This window comes from Acipenser ruthenus, unplaced genomic scaffold, assembly GCF_902713425.1.
Source record: "Acipenser ruthenus unplaced genomic scaffold, fAciRut3.2 maternal haplotype, whole genome shotgun sequence".
NCBI lineage: Eukaryota > Metazoa > Chordata > Actinopteri > Acipenseriformes > Acipenseridae > Acipenser > Acipenser ruthenus.
Genome location: NW_026708114.1, coordinates 72888 through 93087, shown reverse-complemented (window position 1 = coordinate 93087; position 20200 = coordinate 72888). Strand labels below are relative to the sequence as shown.

The following is a 20200-nucleotide window of genomic DNA, read 5'->3' as shown; positions in this document are numbered from 1 at the left end:
GCTGATGCAGTATAACTACCTTGTGTCTTGTTGCTGTGCTCAGTCTTGCCATGGTGTATGACTTTTGACAGTAAACTGTCTTCAGCAACCTCACCTTGTTAGCTGAGTTTAGCTGTTCCTCACCCAGTTTTATTCCTCCTACACAGTGTTTCAACCTACATATTGAATTGATGATCATTAGTACCTGTTTTGTATAATTGTTTAATCATACACCTGACTATATGCCTACAAAATCCCTGACTTTGTGCAAGTGTACCTAGAAGAATTGATGCTGTTTTGAAGGCAAAGGGTGGTCACACCAAATATGGATTTGATTTAGATTTTTCTTCTGTTCACTCACTTTGCATTTAGTTAATTGATAAATATAAAAATGTCTATTGTTGAAAGCATTCTTACTTTACAGCATTTTTTCACACTTGCCTAAAACTTTTGCACAGTACTGTATATATCTGCACATCAAACAGGTTGCCTTCACTTTCTATATTTATTTTAAATGCTACCATTTCCCGGAAATGTAAGTTTCGTTACACACTTTAAAAACATTGCACAGTACTTAAATTCGGCCTAATTTGACACATGCATATATAATTATTTAATATTGTTATACTAGTGGGGTCTAGTGTATGTGAATATCTCCTGTGTTTGTATTGTCAACTGTATGTATTGGTTGTGTTTTATGTATTGAAACCCCCAAGCACTCCCTCCTCTGTCTCTGAAATTGTTACATTTGTGTGGCGGGAAGGAGCCTTGTTATATAAACTCGGAGCGGGAGTATTGGCGCGCTCTGATTCCCAGCTGCGTTAGGGTGAGGTACTGTACTGCGGGACTGTGCTGCGGTATGAGTGTACTACACGGAGGGCCTTGCAGTGCTGAATACAACCTCTGTACTGTTACATTGTTTTCTTAATAAACGGTTGGTTTCAGTTAAACTGGCTGAGTCAGTGCCTTATTTTCTGCCGCCGGATAAAGCAAGCCTTTGGTCTCCATCCACCCTTCAACGATCTGCGAGACTCGCGCAGCGACCTGCCCGGGGTAAGCCAGTGAGTAAGCCGAACGAGATGGACGGGCAGGAGGTAACAATATACATATGACTAAACATTTCAAAATGAATATAAAAAATGAATAACAACAAATAACATGATTACATTTCAGAATAACATATACCTGTATAATGTACCACTGCCTACTCTTAAGGTTTCTTCTTTTTAATAACAGTCTATCAGTTGTTTTGTAGGAAGGTGCAGCTGTTAATAGAATTGAAAACAAAATAAATGTATTAATTAAAACTTTCTCTGAATTGTACATGCACTGTAGATGCATTGAGCAAGACGGATTCAATTAGGCCTATGCTTCTTTTGTTTTCCTTTGCTGCTTTGCAAGTGTATATTTGTGAAATTCACCTTGCGATGAATTAAAACAAAAAATTACTTACAAAACACATGATCTGCATCATAAATCTCACTAACAGTTCAGTTTGTATTTTTACATATTAGGGAATCATGTTAAACTTACACAGGCGAGTATTTTGATTACGACTTGTAATTGTAAAATATTTTAATTTCATGTAGCCTATAACATATGAATAAAATATCATGAAAGTTTATATTTATTTTATTCTACAAAATTTTCATTGTAACGCATTTATCGCAGATGGGAGTGTAAATCAGCAACATCTTCGTTCTATATAAACTCAATATCAAGCTTTGATAAATACTGTATTTACGTCAAAATCCGCCTTAGATTAAATTTGGCATGACCGTTTCTGAACGCTGCCCCGGTTTTATATCGTCTTTTTTGTTTCCGTTTTATTGACTTTTGTTTTTGATTTATTTTGAATGTTTTATTTGATTTTGATTTGTTTTATCTTTATGCATCTTTAAAAGATTTGTAATGTATACTAGTAAAAGTTAAATTTTAAGTGTTTTAGAATTTTGGAGTTTTAACACACAGTTTTATACACTGTCTCTTTACTTATGTTGTATAGTTTAAGTTTATTGTCAGTACTGTTTTATGTTCACTGTTTTTGAACGTTTTAAGAGAACACTCCCCGGCCCTCACATACACTGTTTTTTATAGATGGTTCTTTTTTTTTCCAGTCACTTTTAAAGCAGCACAGGTTTTATCATGTTGATTTTAATCTGTGTCTGTTTTAACCTTGTACATAGTGTAGCAGGGTTGTAGTTTCACCAGCGTATCCATTGTAATAAGCCTGTATATATTAGAGCGACCTCGTGTGATCAGCAAGTGGAAAGGCAAGTGTTAGTTGGAATGCGGATGGACTGATCCAAAATAAGTCATAGGGAGAACGTAATATTCAAATGTGAAAAATATCCAAAACATCGTGTTTCTAGAATCAGAATATTATCTGAATTAGTGCTTATAGACTTCCAGTCGTATATATTTTATCCTTATCGATTCAATGGCCCTACAGGGAACTGTTTTAATAATTGAAACTTGGGTCAGTCCATCTCTAAGAAACCGCTGTCACTGCAATTACCTACTGCCCAGTTTGTAATGTACCTGGCGTAGGTAGGTTGTCTTTCCACGTCGCTCCCGTATCTGTCTGGAAATTATTATTATTATTATTATTATTATTATTATTATTATTATTATATAAATTGGTTTACTTTTTGTATATATTGTTATTATTGTGTTTGTATACTGTGATATGTGGTGGGAAAGGTTTGTTTTTAGTCTTTATTTGTTATTATTGTTCTCGAATCTATTTAGAAAATAAAACGGTAACACACGTAAATACTAATGTATAGAGAATACAATACTTTTGTTTAATAGTAAATGTTCTCATGTAAATATAGAAATGCATGACGGTATTGTTCAGTGTGCTGTGTTCGGTCTGGAGATGTCACTTGGACAGTTGCACGACGGTATTGTTCAGTGTGCTGTGTTTGGTCTGGAGATGTCACTTGGGCAGTTGCACAACAGTATTCCTCAATGGGTGGATGTCGTTCGGAATATTTTACATTAACAATAACTCAACGGGCTGTGGTTGGCCAGGAGATGCTACATGGACAGTTGCACGATAGTAACTCTCAACGTGCTGTGATCGGTCTGGAGTTTGCTGAAATTGTGGATGTGTCTGTGTCTCTGGTTTCTGATGTGTTATTGTAGTTGTTGTGAGTGGGCTGCCATTTGTTGATCCTTATCCTGTAGTATTTATGTTGTTGTTTTCTTTGTCGTTTCATGGTGAAAGGCATGATGGTTCCAGTGTTTCAGGCTGACTTACAATTGTCACAATTATAGCACATTCTGTTCACATACAATTACCTATTTATCCAGTTGTTTATACTGAATCTAGGTAAAATACCTTGCTCAAGGGTACAACAGCAGTATCCCGCACCTGGGATTGAACCCACAACCCTCTGGTCAAGAGTCCAGAGCACTAACCACTACTCCACACTGCTGGCCCTGAGTCTAGATACAAAGTAATGTGTCGATTTAAACCAAAGTAATGGTTTTGGAGACATTTTCTAGGGGAAACTGATATAAAGAAAAAACTACTTCAGATAATTCAAGAAAACAGAAAAAATGTTTAAACACATATAGTACAGTGGCTAAGATAAGAGTGTGTAATAAGCAAAACCCGGTGTCTGACCTTCATACATTTGTTTAAAATGTTGTGTTTGTGAAATAATAGAACAAGTATAAAAGCTACACTGAAAAACACTTGTCACACTTTTAAAACACATCATTGGGTTTATGATTTGAAATGTGTTTAGGATTTAAACACCGTGTGGTGTTTTATAAACTCTTGCACGTGTTTATGATTTGTAACACTTTTTAAACATTTATACACATTTATAACAGGGCTGGTGTTTAAAATCTAAACAAAAATGGCACAGATTAAACACATCACGTTTAACAATTATTTAGAGTTCCAAATGACTAAACACCAGTGTTACACCTAATGACGTATGAACACTGCTGTTTAGGAATAGAGCTCTTCTATTTGTATTTTTTTTTACTATACACACATGCCATTTACATACAAACATTTCACAAGTCTGTGGTTTTACAGTGCAACTGTATGAAAAGACAGAGGTAGCCATAATATAGTCAAATTTAATGTCACTGAAATTGAAATGTCCCAGGCCGAATATAATGAATGTTGTGACTATTTTATTATTAATGATCAATACTGTGATAAAATAACTGCAACTTTTATGCATGCTTTCCTGTTTAAACATGTTTAAATGGTTTACATCAATTATTATTTATTTCTTAGCAGACGCCCTTACCAGGGCAACTTACAATTGTTACAAGATATCACATTATACATTATCTCACATTATTATTTGTTTATTTAGCAGACGTCTTTATCCAAAGTGACTTACAGAGACTAGGGTGTGTGAACAATGCATCAGCTGCAGAGTCACTTACAATTACGTCTCACCCGAAAGACAGAGCACAAGGAGGTTAAGTGACTTGCACAAGGTCACACAATGAGTCAGTGGCTGAGGTGGGATTTGAACCGGGGAACTCCTGGTTACAAGCCGTTTTCTTTAACCACTGGATCACACTGATTCCTATGATAATGATATCACTTTATTATTTTTTTTAACATACAATTCCCCATTTATACAGAGGTTTTTACTGGAGCAGTGTCCCCCACCTGGGATTGAAACCACGACCCTCCGGTCAAGAGTGCAGAGCCCTAACCACTACTCCACATAGCTCTCGTACTATTCCACACTGCTGCACATCGATAAGGCAGTTGCATTGATATATTAATAGTATTTTCATCATTTTGTTTTAATACAATATATGGATTGGAACTAAATAAAATACGTATACAGTATATTAATGCCTAAAAGCGCATGTGTCAGTTTGTAGAATTGTGCACACTGTAAACTGAAAGAAAAGCAGCATAATGCCTGTAATTGTACTTTAAATGAATAACATCTGATAATGTCCCAGCTGTGCTTATTGGCACCGTTGCAGTAAAACATGGAAAACGACTGAAAATTGTACATTTTTCCGTCAACAAATATTTGCGCTTCTGCAGTGCTAGATTACACTATCACAAATTGACAATAAATATATGGCACATTAATAATGCAGACTTATAATAAATGCAAAATTAGCAAAATACTTTGCTGGTAAAATTGTCTTGTTTTACAGCAATATAACCTAGCAATGTCAGAATAGAATCGAACACAGTAAATAGTGAGAAATATTTGAACTTACTGTGTGTTACTGCCTGACATAAAATTAGTCCCTGAAGTCTTCCAGAATCTCCACAGTTTCAATATAATTCATGAATTGTACTTTATTTCAAGCCAACGAAGCTCTCAGCTTAGTTTTTTTCCACAACATAGTTTTGGATGATTAACAACTTTTGTTTTCATACCAATTCCAACAAAACAATCCATGCATTGCAGGTGCAGGGACGGATCCAGTAAGGGGGGGGAGGGGGGGTGTCCTTGGGGTCCTGAACCCCCCCCCCCGTCATTAAAAATGTAAATGTATTCTTTGCTGTAACGGTATGTTTCATATCACGTATCCCCCCTTCATGACAGTCTGACCCCCCCCCCCCCCATTCACGAACATTTATGTTATTTTTGCGCTCACGTATCAGGTGGTGTCTGGAATGATCCATATGCAATTAAAACAGCGTGTGGAGGAGTGAAATAAATATATTTATAACTTGCCTGTAATGGAATGAGAGATGAAAAGTTCTGCTAGGAGAGAATAGTAGTGAGTAGCTGGCTGAGCCCAGCGACCCAGGAATCTTTAAGGCGAGCAAAGCGAGGTGGGAATTATTTAAAATGAGGGCATCGAGCTGGCATCGATACATTAAAAGTAAATCAACTAATTTTTGCAGTTTAATCTACTATTTGTTATTGTAAAGCAAAACTTCAAAGAAAAGTTTAAAGTACCTGGTATTGACAGGCAGTCTCCCGTCGAAGTAACAATCACTTCTGAAGGGGCCCACCGTCACCCACCCACCGTCCCATTCACGAAGCCCCCTTGCCTCCTTGTGTAACTTTTCCACATATTAGGCATCTTGTTTTGATTATGTATCGGGTATTTAGTGTGTGTTTAATTGTATGGGGAAATCCGAAATGATTAAAATGGAAATCAGGAAAAATGCAAAATAATAACATATATTTCATAGGGCCCTACATCTGCTAAGCAATAACAACACACACACACACCTCAGCACGAAATGCAACAATCACAAACACTCACACAGAGTACGTAACCACATGAAAACACAACATACTGTCTGTCTACACACCAACCCAGAGTTTGCAACAAGCAGCGATATCACCCAAAAGTGATGACGGTGCACTGTTAGCTATAAAACAACACAATGCCACTCAAGAGCACGTGTTCAATGCGAAATTTTAATTTCATAACAGAAATTATGGCAACAAGACATGTTCATAGGGTTAGCTCAAGTTCACGCATATAACCTGCACAACCCAAACTCTAAGACATGAATCACACCACAATAGTCGTCCATTGTGCATTGCATTCAAGTTGTTTCAGATATTGTTTTTATAGTTGCGCATCAACAGCAAATGAGGAAAAAGTACCACTGCCTTACCTTTTAGGCCAACACCTTCCTCCTCGATTTCCTCTTGGTGAACTCTGTTAGATGTCCTCAAAGTCCATTATTTTTAACAGTTCCGACTCGATCGCCATCAGCAATAACGCATTAAGCCGCCTTTGACATATTGTTGATCTCAGCTCATTTTTCACTCTTGTCATCAATGAAAATGTGCGTTCCCCCTCACAGTTAGTAACGGGCAAGGTCAGAAAAAGTCTGCAATGAACACATTGGGAAATGTTGAATGGAGTCTGTTTGCCGCAGAATTAGAAGCAGTTGTGTAGGATATTTGTTTGGCTCTTCTTGAATGAAAAATTTGAAGTGGATAAGTTCATCAGCGAAGTTGAGGCCAAGGTCATTTGAGTAAACAGCAGCAAGCTCTGCTGGCCATTTGCGTGTGTCACTGAGGTCAGACACGCCGTTTTCAAAGAGAACCCCAAAGAGTCGGTGATTGAGATAAGACAGTAACCTGTCGATTATCACATTGAAAGTCTCTACTCAAAATTTTTGGCTTTCATCAAGTGACACAGTAGGTTCCTATTTATCGACGTGATGTTTTGTAAAAGCAAAGTTGCTTTGGCCTCCTTCTCCAATTTCCTTTTTGTAGAGCCACTCATGTAATGTTGTTGATCCATTTCTTGACTAGCAGCTAGCCACACTAAATTTTTCTCAGTAGCAAATTGACATCGCCTATAATTAGGTTGGGCAGGTTTATGCAAAATAGTTCACGGGACATTTCATGCACAGTTATTATTCGAAGGATTGTAAGCCTAAAATGTGTTTTGGGGAGATAAGCTGTTTACCGCTGCGAAAATAACTGATGTTTGCTGTGTTTAAAACATACAAATTGACAGTATGGTCCAGTGACCATGACGGCTATTTCTAGTGCAGAGCGGTTGCATATTAAACACACACAGACCAAATGAATACTAGAGTGAAAGTGTTTTTATTTGAATCTGCTCACGTTCACATTATATGTACGAAAGGACTTGATTGTGTGTGAGTGTGTGTGCGCGTTTATGTGCATGTGTGCGTGTGTGAGTGTGCACGCGTGTGTGAGAGTGTGTGTGTGCACGCGTATGTGTGCGTGCGTGCGTGTGCGTGTGTGTGTGTGTGAGTGCGTTTGTGTGTGTTGGTAGCTAAATGTTTCAACCTCGGTGACTCTTTGATGCGCTATTAATTTTAGGCAACTTGCAATATATATATATATATCTTTTTTATTTTATTTTATTTATTTATTTATTTATTTTTTACATGAAACTTGTACTTTTTATATAGGTATATAAATGTCAATTGCTGTGGATTTAGACAAGGAAGCTATATACCACTCTTGTGTGCAATTCCATTCTGTGGTATCTACCAAACAAACAGGAAATAGAAATTTTCACAGGAAATCGAAGCTGGTCAGGCTTAGATGTAAGCTTAATAAACAAACTCATTTCAACAACTGCGCAGTGGTGCAGAGGGCTAAGGTCGTGTGCTCATCAAGAACGTCATATTTCGAGTTCAAACCACTGTATTTTTTTTTTTTTTTTTTTTTTTGTTTTCCTGCGATATGTGCTGTTTTAAAACATAAATAATTAGTTTAATATAAATGGTGTGGATATCAAACTGCTTGCATTCCCTGGTATGTTTTGATGTTGACCAACATGTGGAATCACATGATTGGTAGATGTCCAGTTATTTAGCTTTTCTGTTTGAATAGTCGCTACACACCCTTAAAAAGTAGACGGAAGAGGAAGAAGGAGAATAACAATTTTACCTTAGTTAGACATTGTTTTCTATGTATGTTTTTTTTCACATTTGATATAAGAAAGTTTCAGACTTTTGATATTGGTACAGATGGTAATTCTAAGTGATTTAGTTTTGCCGCTGCAACATGGTAAAAACAGCTAAACTCTTTGAGCTATATAGAGACTCGGTAGTTTCAAACAAGTTCCTCTCAATATGAGAACACACCACCTTGTTTTTCCATGTGCTGTTTTCCCATGTGCTGCTTTTAGTCCAAATGTGGCCAGCCCCTGTACAGAAATCTGCACACTACACAACACACAAAAACCTTTTTGTACAATGTTTAGAAATATTTTAGTCCACTCCATTATACACTAATCTCCCACAATAAAGTATCCGTACCCTATTCACACAAACAGTTGCACTACCTGCATTTCACCATTGCACCATCAATAATCTCATGTCACTCATGATTTATTCATGTTTCAGGTGTCACATTAATCTAGTTATCATCACCTCTCCTGCAAGAAGCTCCATAAAATATTAATTGCAACCAACATAAACCATCGTAAACATGTGTGCAAACATCCCATTTCACATCACTCGCGTAGCTCTGAGTGACACTGCTTTTCTCTTTCCTGCGTCACTGGATTGTGATGCCTCAGCAGAGTTGAAATCCCTGTAGATAACTCTGATATCGATTGTGTGACCTCTTTTTCCCATTTTAATTGTATTTTCACATTTATGCTCTCTAACAATTCAACTTTTTTCTACTCGTGTATGTGTAACTGGTTCATTTTTGCTCCGGTAATGTGAATGTCTCTGCGTTGTGTTTAATTTATTATTCTCGCTTCTGCTACTCTGTCCCCCTATCCTTATCATACACGGACGACACAATTCAGGCACGGCAGGCAGTTTATTGTGGTTATTGCTGTTAAAATAAAAACAGATTTCAGTTTCAGGCAGCAATGTACGTTTCCTTAAATCCCCTCTTTCCATTCAAGCAGTGACTGGGCACAGTAGACAGTATAATTATAACATGCATTTGCAGAAAAACAAAATTGAACAAAACCCCGCTTACATGCTATCGCTGTGTAGTCTACTAGATCCTACCGTTAAACCCTAATATAAAAACATTCAAAACAATTATGTACAACTGATAAAAGGGAGGACAACATACCTGTTAAAATAAAAACAGATTTCAGTTTCAGACAGCAATGTACGTTTGCTTAAATCCCTAAAAAAAAAAAAAAATAGATTCACCCGATATGCAATTCAGCTTAGGTCAAAACCCTGGGGGACAGCGCACAGTATACATAGCAACCACGTGTAACTACAGTAATCACAAATGCAACAAAAATATATGTATTAAAAACATACAGGACACTTATATGGGAATAAAACGATACAGGTAGAAGCTATTTCAGTTTGTTAAAATTACAAAACTATTGGAGTACTTTTATCTCGATAAAACTGAAGATTATGATTGGAGGAAGCGTCATGATGCTTACCCTCTTTCCATTCAAGCAGTGACTGGGAAGAGGTAACCCGAAACCGGAACTATTTAAAAGGGCATTGTCCACTCACTTTGTCTCACCAAGGTGTCAGAACAGTTAACCTCATTATCACAATTGACTTTTGATGAAATTAAACTGGTAGAATTAAACTCTGTATTAAACCTGTTACACTCAACCCCCTTAAATTACACCAAAATCAATATACGACATTGTAAGGAGAAAAAAAATAGCCACCCATTGAAATTCAAACACTCAAGAATCATCAGGCCCAAGTCAGACACACATGAAAATACATATACATCTTAAGTCAGCATTTTGCTACCTAACAGAAGGCTTAGAGAAAAAAAATTGAGGTTGATCAAGTCTCAAATCTCTCCTAGACTAATGTGATGCCTAGTACACCACAAACACCTAGGCAAATAGACATGCAGTAAATAAAACATGAATTCCATATCATCTAAGCTTAACATCAGGGTGGTAAAGAACAAAACATGTATAGATAATATAGATACATCTGATACAAGAACATTACCAACATCCCCCGTCAGTCATTAAAACGAAGTGAAGGATTACACACTAGGGAGCAGATTCTGATCGTGTTGCAAAGTCATGTGCTCAATTAACCTATTCACTGATCGAACAATTCTACCAAATCTAGTTTGGACAGGTTCACGGCCAGAGACAGAGCCCTGAATATTAGTGTGACAAGTGGGGGAGCTAGTGCTGTGAGGGAAAGTGGGAGGAGCAGATGAGACATCAGTGCCTGGATTGTGCCAGGTTCTCAGTAGTTAAGGCAGAAACAGAATTAGAATCCAAGTCTTGTAATGTTTGAGATCTGCCAGTATTGTTGCAAGTCAAGTTGTCAAAAACCCAGGAGCAGATGCGATCATCAGCACTTGCTTCCTCGACAAGGGCAACAGACTCTGAAGGCAGCGAATCTTGTAATGAACTGTCTTCCATCTCACTAAGGAAATCTGTGGAAGGGTTATCGTCAGGCATATGGAGAGGCAAGAAGTTGGCTTGGAGCAGCAGATTTCTGTGCACTGCTCTGGTGTTCCCAGACTGATCCTGGATCTTATAAATGTGGACTGAAGGATTCGTGTCTAACACAGTGTACACTGTTGGTTCCCATTTATCTGCCAGTTTTCGTTTGCCTCGTTCCCCTTTATTGGCTAAGAGGACTCTGTCTCCCACGGAGAGAGGCGAATCTTTTAATTTCTTGTTATACTCTTTGGCTTGATGGGTCTGCTCTTTAGCAGAGTGTTGCTGAGCTAGAGACATGGCTTTCTTGAGATCACTGATGAGAGACAGGACATAAGAATTGTAATCACACACTGCACTGTCATTCAAGACATTTTTGAACATCAAATCGACTGGCAACCTGGGTACCCTACCAAACATGAGAAAGAAAGGTGCAAATCCAGTTGTCTCATGGGCCGTGCAATTATATACAAATGTCATTTACTGGATCAGTTGAGGCCATTGGTGCTTTGCTTTAGGTGGCAACAATCTGAGCATGTTCCCCAACATTCTATTGAATCTTTCAGTACCGCCATTACCCATTGGATGGTATGCGGTGGTGTGGGATTTGTTAACTCCAGCTAACTCAAGCAGTTCGGCTATTAAGTTTCTTTCGAAATTCACTCCTTGATCGGAGTGAATCCGCTCAGGAAAGCCTTATACACAAAATAAATTGTCCCATAGTTTCTTTGCAACTTGCTTGGCAGTCTGGTCCTTGCAAGGAAAGGCATGAGCCAGCTTTGTGAAGTGGTCTGTTACCACAAGAACGTTGACTGACTTGTTTTCATTGTCTTCAGAAGTCGATAAATATGAGCTCAAGTGCAACAGTGGTCCTAATGTTTTCAAAGGGGGCTCTTGCAGCAGGTTCAGGGATCTTGGCAAAGACGCATCTGTGACAGCATCACACATGTTCTCAAATGTCTTTCTCCATGCCAGGCCAGAAGAATCGCTGACAAGTGAGATATAATGTTCGAGCTTGCCCCTGATGACCTGCCAGGTCATGTACTCCAGTTAAAGCCTCATTTCGCAATACCTCAGGGAGGATGTATTGGAACCTTTTCTTCTTTGTGAGTGGGTCCTTGGAAACCCTATATAAGATGCCATTCTGCAGCACAAGTTTCTCCCACTGTTTAACAAGTTTCAGGGCATGGTTTGGTATTCCAAACCGCTCTCTCCTGGAAGGCCGTCTTCTCCTCTCCACATACGTGATAATCCTAGAGATAGTAGCGTCCTGTCTTTGGTGAATTTGTAGGTCATGCAGGGAGAAAGTGGGTAGAGTATCTTGACCTGAAGGCACCAGCTGCTGAACATGTTGTGCAAGGCCGACAGCTCTGAGCTTGGAAGCAACGTCCCATTCCACATGCATATCTCGAACTGCACACTTCTTCCATTGACAGTGACTTCTTGAGCTTCCTCCATCAACTTAGCATAAGGCACAGACAGCAATCTCTGATCGAGAGGCTTCACAAAAGGCTCCCTACTCAAGGCGTCTGCCACGATGTTCAACCTGCCTGGAATGTGCTTAATATCGAAAGTATAAGGGGCAAGTTTAGCGACCCAACGCTGTTCACACGCATCTAATTTTGGCTTGGTCATAATATAAAAGTCAGCGGATTATTATCAGTCCACACAGTAAATCTGTGGCCTTTAAGCCAATGACTAAATTTGTCACAGACTGACCATTTCAATGCGAGAAATTCAAGTCTGTGGGCTGGGTATCAAGCTTGACTGCGGCTCAATGATTTGCTTGCAAAAGCAACTGGTCTTGCTTTGTCCTCTCCGACTGGGATTTGTGACAGCACAGCTCCAAGACCATTGAGTAAGGCATCAATTGACAGGACGAATGGTATGTCAAAGTCAGGGTGTACTAAAATAGCACTGTTTAGAAGAGCATCCTTCAATTTCGCAAAGGCAGCGTCACAAAAGGTGGTCCAATCCTGTGGGAACAGTTTTTGAAAAGCACCAGGCTTTCCCGGGCCTTTAGCCGTCTTGCATTTCTGCTTCTGACCTGCAGTGAGACTGAAGAGAGGCTTGCCAATAGAAGAAAAGCCTGGTACGAAGTGCTGATAATACAGGACCATGCCGAGGAACAACCGGACCTTCTTTTGAGATGGTGTACAGCCGTCATCATTCATAAGATCCTCTTTCCTTATGTCCGAAATGGCCTTTATCTTGTCTTGATCAACCCCAACACCGTTGTGGTCAATGAGATGACCTAAAAACTTGACAGTCCTGCGCAAAAGGTGACAATGGCACTTTCAAGTTGTTAGCTCGGAGACGACTGAACACTATCTCAAGGCGTTTCAGAGCCTCCTCTTCAGATGGTGCAAACACAAGCAAATCGTCAAGATAACAAAGGAGACTAGAAAAATTTAAGTCACCAGAAATACTCAACATCATGTGCATAAAAGATGCAGGGCTGTTACATAACCCTTGGGGTAAGCGATTATACTCGTGCAGCCCCAGTGGAGTAGTGAATGCAGTAAATTTTCTGTCTGCCTGATGGAGAGGAATGTTATAAAATCCCGACGTCAGGTCCATTGTGCTAAAGAAAACGTTTCCTCCCAATGCTGCAAGACAATCGGCTTGATGAGGTAGGGGGTGTGCGTCCTTGATGGTCCTGGCGTTCAGCCATCTAAAATTTGTGCAAATCCTAAGATCCCCATTTTTCTTCCAAACCATGACTAAAGGAAAGGCATATTCACTAACAGACTTGCTGATAATCCCCTTCTCCTCCATTTCTGTCAGGACCTTTCGTAACTCCTGGTAATGTGCAGCCGAGATTCTACGGTAAGGAAGTCGAAGTGGACGCTCATCAGATAAGTGGATCCTGTGCACAAAGCCTTTAGCCTCACCACAGTCTAGTTTTCCTCTCGAAAAAATGTCTTGGTACTCCACTAATAAGTGTGCCAATTTATTCTTCCAGACGGATGAGGTCTGACAAGCTTCAATGTCGATATCACCTAATCCTGCGTCTTGTAAAATTGTCACATGATCAGTAGCTGCAGAGCGTACTGTATGGTTTTCAGAAGCTTGAGAGGCACACATATTGACTAACTCCTTGATCAATGTTCAGGTCTTCAACAGCAAGACAGGGAAACTGTCCGCCAGTTTACGGTTGTGCTTTAAAGTTATAGCTTTTAAGGGAGGGTTGATAATCTTCATTGGAACCCATCGGTCTCCCCACATGGGTGTGACCACTCTTCCAACTAGAATGTTTTTCGGCGAAGTTTTAGATGTGGTCGGCTTGACAATCACGTGCTCCCTGGAGTCACACAAGCAGAACTAGGCAACTTCCCCCACACCAGATATTCACGCTTTGGTAACAGAGTGACTGCCTCATTTAGTTTGACTGTTCCAATCTTCACAGATACACCATCGCCTTTCCACTGAACGCTTGATAACATCTCTAGGAAATGTTCACCATCAGAGCTGTTGCTCTTTGAAGAAATCAGCTCCCAGTAACTGTCTGTAGACCTCATAGCTTGTAATATGTGCTTGATAACATTAGAACCTACAATTATTATTATTATTATTATTATTTATTTCTTAGCAGACGCCCTTATCCAGGGCGACTTACAATCGTAAGCAAATACATTTCAAGTGTTACAATACAAGCAATACAATAAGAGCAAGATAAATACAATGACTTTGGTTCAAGCAAGTACAAGTGTGACAAAATACAATTCAATAATACAGCAGATAACAGTGACAGTGATAGTTACATCAATATATGATTAAATACAAAATACTACAGATTAAACACTTGGCAGATTACAGTACTCTGAAGTACAGGATTAAATGCAGTAAAATAGGGGGCAGATAAGGGCAAATAAAGTGCATTTAAGGAAGGGTGATAGTGTCCCAGGGGAAAAACAGAGGAGTTCTACAGGTGCTGTCTGAAGAGGTGAGTCTTAAGGAGGCGCCGCAATGTGGTCAGGGACTGGGCGGTCCTGACATCTGTAGGAAGGTCATTCCACCACTGCGGAGCGAGGGTGGAGAAGGAGCGGGCTCTGGAGGCAGGGGAGTGTAGAGGAGGTAGAGCCAGTCTTCTAGTGCAGGCGGAGCGGAGAGGTCGAGTGGGGGTGTAGGGAGAGATGAGGGTCTGGAGATAGCTGGGTGCAGTCTGGTCAAGGCATTTGTAGGCTAGTACAAGTCTTGAACTGGATGCGAGCGGTGATCGGTAGCCAGTGGAGTGAGCGGAGTAGTGAAGTTGCATGGGAGAAGCGAGGCAGAGAGAACACCAGGCGGGCAGCGGAGTTCTGGATGAGCTGGAGCGGACAGGTGGTGGACGCAGGGAGGCCAGCCAGGGAGAGAGTGTGGTAGATTCCAGAGGAACAGAGATAGCGAGATCAGAGGAGGGGGAGGAGGAGGGAAAGAAAAGGAGGTCAGATTTAGAGAGGCTGAGTTTGAGGTGATGCGAGTGCATCCAGGAGGAAATAGCAGACAGACAGTTTGAGATACGGGAGGAGATGGTGGTGTCAGAGGTGGGGAAGGAGAGGAAAATCTGAGCATCATCAGCATAGAGATGGTATGAGAAACCATAGGATGCGATGAGGGGGCCCAGGGAGCGGGTGTAGAGAGAGAACAGGAGAGGACCCAAGACTGACCCTTGGGGGACTCCTGTTAAGAGAGGGTGAGGTGTGGAGGTTGCTCCATGCCAGGTTACCTGGTAAGTGCGGTTTGAGAAGTAGGAGGAGAGCCAGGCCAGAGCAGTGCCAGAGATCCCCAGGTCAGCGAGAGATGATAGTAGAATAGAGTGATCAACAGTGTCAAAGGCAGCAGAGAGGTCGAGGAGAATTAGGACAGAGGAGAGAGAGGCAGCTCGGGCAGACTTAAGTGAGTTGGTGACAGACAGGAGGGCGGTTTCAGTAGAGTGAGCAGAGCGGAAGCCAGATTGGAGAGGGTCGAGCAGAGAGTGGTTGGACAGGAAAGTAGAGAGCTGGCGGTGTACAACAAAGGTAGGAATCACCATTTTTAGACCATAAACCTCAAGCTGTAAATCATAGATACATTTTGTCTGAGTTGTCAGGCCTCCACAGCCAACTAGCACCAGACAGTCAGGTCCGGCTTGCTTCGGAGAAAGCACACCAGCCGATAGTAATTTCAACTCTCCTGCTTCGCTCAAGGTGCACACAGTGGAACCAGAATCAAGCATGGCCTTCAACTCGACAAGATCACAAACAGTAACAGAGGTGTAAAACAGGTCACCAAACTTTTCAAGTCTCTGTGATCCTACAAAAATGGCTTTCTGACCCTGTTGTAACGTTTCACAATGTTGCATGAACATGGCTTCCAGGTCTTTATCCACACTGAGGGTTTGTTGTACAATGCCAATACTTCCCCTCTCGCTATATGGGCTCTCTAGTTTAAATGACTTGTATGGGGCTGGGTCCCAGGCGGCCCAGGCCTGGAACGGGCAGCACAGTCCCTTTTGATGTGACCATGTGTGAAGCATTGGATCCACAAATTTTCTCACATGCAGTGAGCATGAGTGGAGTGTGTAGAAGAGCCACAAACCTTGCATGCTCCACCATGGTAAACATGAGATCTAGAAGGATTTTGAACCAGGCTTTGTGGTGGTTTGCGTGATCAGTAACAGAACTCTGTCCAGCATTCCTATCATTTTGTGAAGGCTTGGTTCCTCCAAAGGTGGTGTACTTGCAGGTGATGGTGTTAGGGAAAGCTGATCAACCTGAGTACACGCTACCTGCAACTCGTGAGATGTCTGTGTGCAAGCAGTAACGGATCTAGACATCAAAAACACAGGCTGATTTGCATTCCTTCTCGCTTTCTGATCTCTTTGAAAATCGTCGAGATGCTCCTGAACCTCACTGGCTGTCCACTTCTCAGCAGATTTAAGTTTAAATACTCTCCCAAGGCCAGAGTCTGGGCAATGTTTTATAAACATCATAACCACTTCCAAACAGGGATTTTCAATCTTCCTCCCCTGCCGACGTGAACATTCGTCTGCCACATCAACTGCTTTGTTCAAACGAATCCAGAAATCCATTGCATCTTCGCCAGTCCTGGGAACCGTGTTGTAGAAATCAGCCAATGGCATACAGGAGTAAGTTTTGTTTCAGAATGTCAAACACAATTGATGGGTCTTGCTTGGGGTCCAGCGCTGGGTTGCTACGCAAGGTAACTTTAACTATGTCCTTAGCTTTGCTCATCAGCTTGCCTAATATCTCTTCATATTGCTCATGGGTAGGTGTGGTCAGGTGCAGTGGTACAGTGAATAACTCAGGTCCAAAACAATGTTTCTCCCAAAACACTCTGCGTGTTTTAATAACAACAAAATAATAATAATAACATAAATAAGTCCACCCCTTTACCAGCGATGGTATTGGGGGGGGGGGGGGGGGTACACAACAGTTCTCTCAATTTAAACAAAAAGTAAACAACCCTGGGGAGCTGTGTACATCTGAATCATTATTTGAAACAACCCTGGGGGGCTGTGTACATCTGAATCATTATTTGAAACAACCCTGGGGGGCTGTGTACATCTGAATCATTATTTGAATCAACCCTGGGGAGCTGTGTACATCTGAATCATTATTTGAATCAACCCTGGGGAGCTGTGTACATCTGAATCATTATTTGAAACAACCCTGGGGGGCTGTGTACATCTGAATCATTATTTGAATCAACCCTGGGGAGCTGTGTACATCTGAATCATTATTTGAATCAACCCTGGGGAGCTGTGTACATCTGAATCATTATTTGCAAGGAATTTACCCCTACCAATGTCACATTGTTTCCTATGAGATACAGAACCGCCGACTCCAACAGAAAACCCACAATCTGAGTCATGTCCTGAAGCCATTGTAAATCAAATGCAGTATCTATAAAGAAGACCTTTAGGGATTTTTTTTTTTTAATAAATGATTTAAAAAAAAAAAGTATATACAGTGCCTTGCAAAAGTGTTCAGACCCCTGACCAATTATCTCATATTCCTGAATTACAAATGGTACATTGAAATTTCGTTCTGTTTGATATTTTATTTTAAAACACTGAAACTCAAAATCAATTATTGTATGGTGACATTGGTTTTATGTTGGGAAATATTTTTAAGAAATAAAAAAATGAAATATCTTGCTTGCATAAGTATTCAACCCCTGTGCTGTGGAAGCTCCCAGTTTACACCGATGAAAGAAATTGCCCTAATGAGGACACAATTACCTTACCATTGGCCTCCACCTGTGAACCATTAAAGTTGCTGTCACATTTTCTGGATAAAAACCCCACTGTTGAAGGATCATTGGTCAGGCTGTGAATCTGAAGGAAAATGAAGACCAAAGAGCATTCTACAGAAGTTAGAGATAAAGTAATACAAATGCATAGATTAGGGAAAGGGTACAAAATAATATCCAAGTGTTCACAGTTGGATCAATAATCAGGAAGTGGAAGCTGCATCACATCACCCAGGCACTGTCAAGAAAACGCCGTCCCTCAAAACTCAGCGCTCAAACAAGAAGGAGACTTGTGAGAGAAGCCACAGAGAGGCCAACAATCACTTTGAAGGATCTACAGAGCTCAGTGGCTGGGAGTGGAGTAATGGTGCACCAGTCAACCATATCAAGAGCTCTGCATAACACTGGCCTGTATGGGAGGGTGGCAAGAAAGAAGCCGTTACTCAAAAAGTAACATCTGAAAGCACGTGTGGAGTTTGCCATAAAGCATGAGAGTGACCCAGCTGTGATGTGGGAAAAGGTTTTGTGGTCAGATGAGACCAAGATAGAGCTTTTTGGCCAAAACTCAAAGCACAATGTGTGGTGCAAACCTAACACTGCCCATGCCTCAAGACACACCATCCTTACAGTGAAGTATGGTGGTGGCAGCATCATGCTGTGGGAATGCTTCTCATCAGCAGGGACTGGGCATCTTGTTAAAATTGAAGGAAGAATGGATACAGGGAAATACTGCAAGAGAACCTGCTTCAGTCCACTAAAAAACTGAAGCTTGGGAGGAAATTCACCTTTCAGCAGGACAATGATCCCAAGCACAAGGCCAAAGCAACATTGGAGTGGCTCAAGAACAAAAAGGTGAATGTCCTACAGTGGCCCAGTCAAAGTCCTGATCTCAATCCCATTGAGAATCTGTGGCACTATTTGAAAACTGCATTCCACAAGCGTCGTCCGAAAGGTGGCTCTACCAAATATTAATGTGTGGGGGTTGAATACTTATGCAAGCAAGATATTTCAGTTTTTTACCCGTCACGTGACCAGAGTACCTTACTGTCATGGAAACAGGCAGCAGACAGCGTTGCAATCTCCCGGCGATCACACGAGAGTTGATCGGTTGATCCAAAAAGTCACAGCATCACTGTAACCGGTTCACTTTTGCTCCGGTAATGTGAATGTCTCTGCGTTGTGTTTAATTTATTATTCTCGCTTCTGCTACTCTGTCCCCCTATCCTTATCATACACGGACGACACAATTCAGGCACGGCAGGCAGTTTATTGTGGTTATTGCTGTTAAAATAAAAACAGATTTCAGTTTCAGGCAGCAATGTACGTTTCCTTAAATCCCCTCTTTCCATTCAAGCAGTGACTGGGCACAGTAGACAGTATAATTATAACATGCATTTGCAGAAAAACAAAATTGAACAAAACCCCGCTTACATGCTATCGCTGTGTAGTCTACTAGATCCTACCGTTAAACCCTAAAATAAAAACATTCAAAACAATTATGTACAACTGATAAAAGGGAGGACAACATACCTGTTAAAATAAAAACAGATTTCAGTTTCAGGCAGCAATGTACGTTTCCTTAAATCCCTAAAACAAAATAAAAATAGATTCACCCGATATGCAATTCAGCTTAGGTCAAAACCCTGGGGGACAGCGTACAGTTTACATAGCAACCACGTGTAACTACAGTAATCACAACTGCAACAAAAATTATATATGTATTAAAAACATATAGCACACTTATATGGGAATAAAACGATACAGGTAGAAGGTATTTTCAGTTTGTTAAAATTACAAAACTATTGGAGTACTTTTATCTCAATAAAACTGAAGATTATGATGGGAGGAAGCGTCATGATGCTTACCCTCTTTCCATTCAAGCAGTGACTGGGAAGAGGTAACCCGAAACCGGAACTATTTAAAAGGGCATTGTCCACTCACTTTGTCTCACCAAGGTGTCAGAACAGCTAACCTCATTATCACAATTGACTTTTGATGAAATTAAAACTGGTAGAATTAAACTCTGTATTAAACCTGTTACATATGGTAGTGTACTCTAGCAAAACTATGCAACATCAGAATAAACCCTGTTAATACTGATAACATCGGTGCTTTATTAAAGTGTTTTCCATTCAAAGAGAATGTAATCTCCCTGTTTAAA

At 40.5% G+C, this 20200-nt stretch overlaps 1 long non-coding RNA gene across 7 annotated transcripts in view; it reads left to right on the top strand.

Annotated features, from left to right (window-relative positions):
* The first annotated feature begins 606 nt into the window (after positions 1–606).
* Positions 607–20200, top strand: part of LOC117973202 (uncharacterized) — a 55635-nt gene continuing 36041 nt past the window's right edge. For 6 of the 7 annotated variants that reach the window (XR_009323588.1, XR_009323586.1, XR_009323585.1 and 3 more), the window contains exon 1: positions 607–1073. This is a non-coding gene — a long non-coding RNA (uncharacterized LOC117973202). The remainder of the gene's footprint in view (positions 1074–20200) is intronic. The other variant, XR_009323584.1, reaches the window with a different exon arrangement.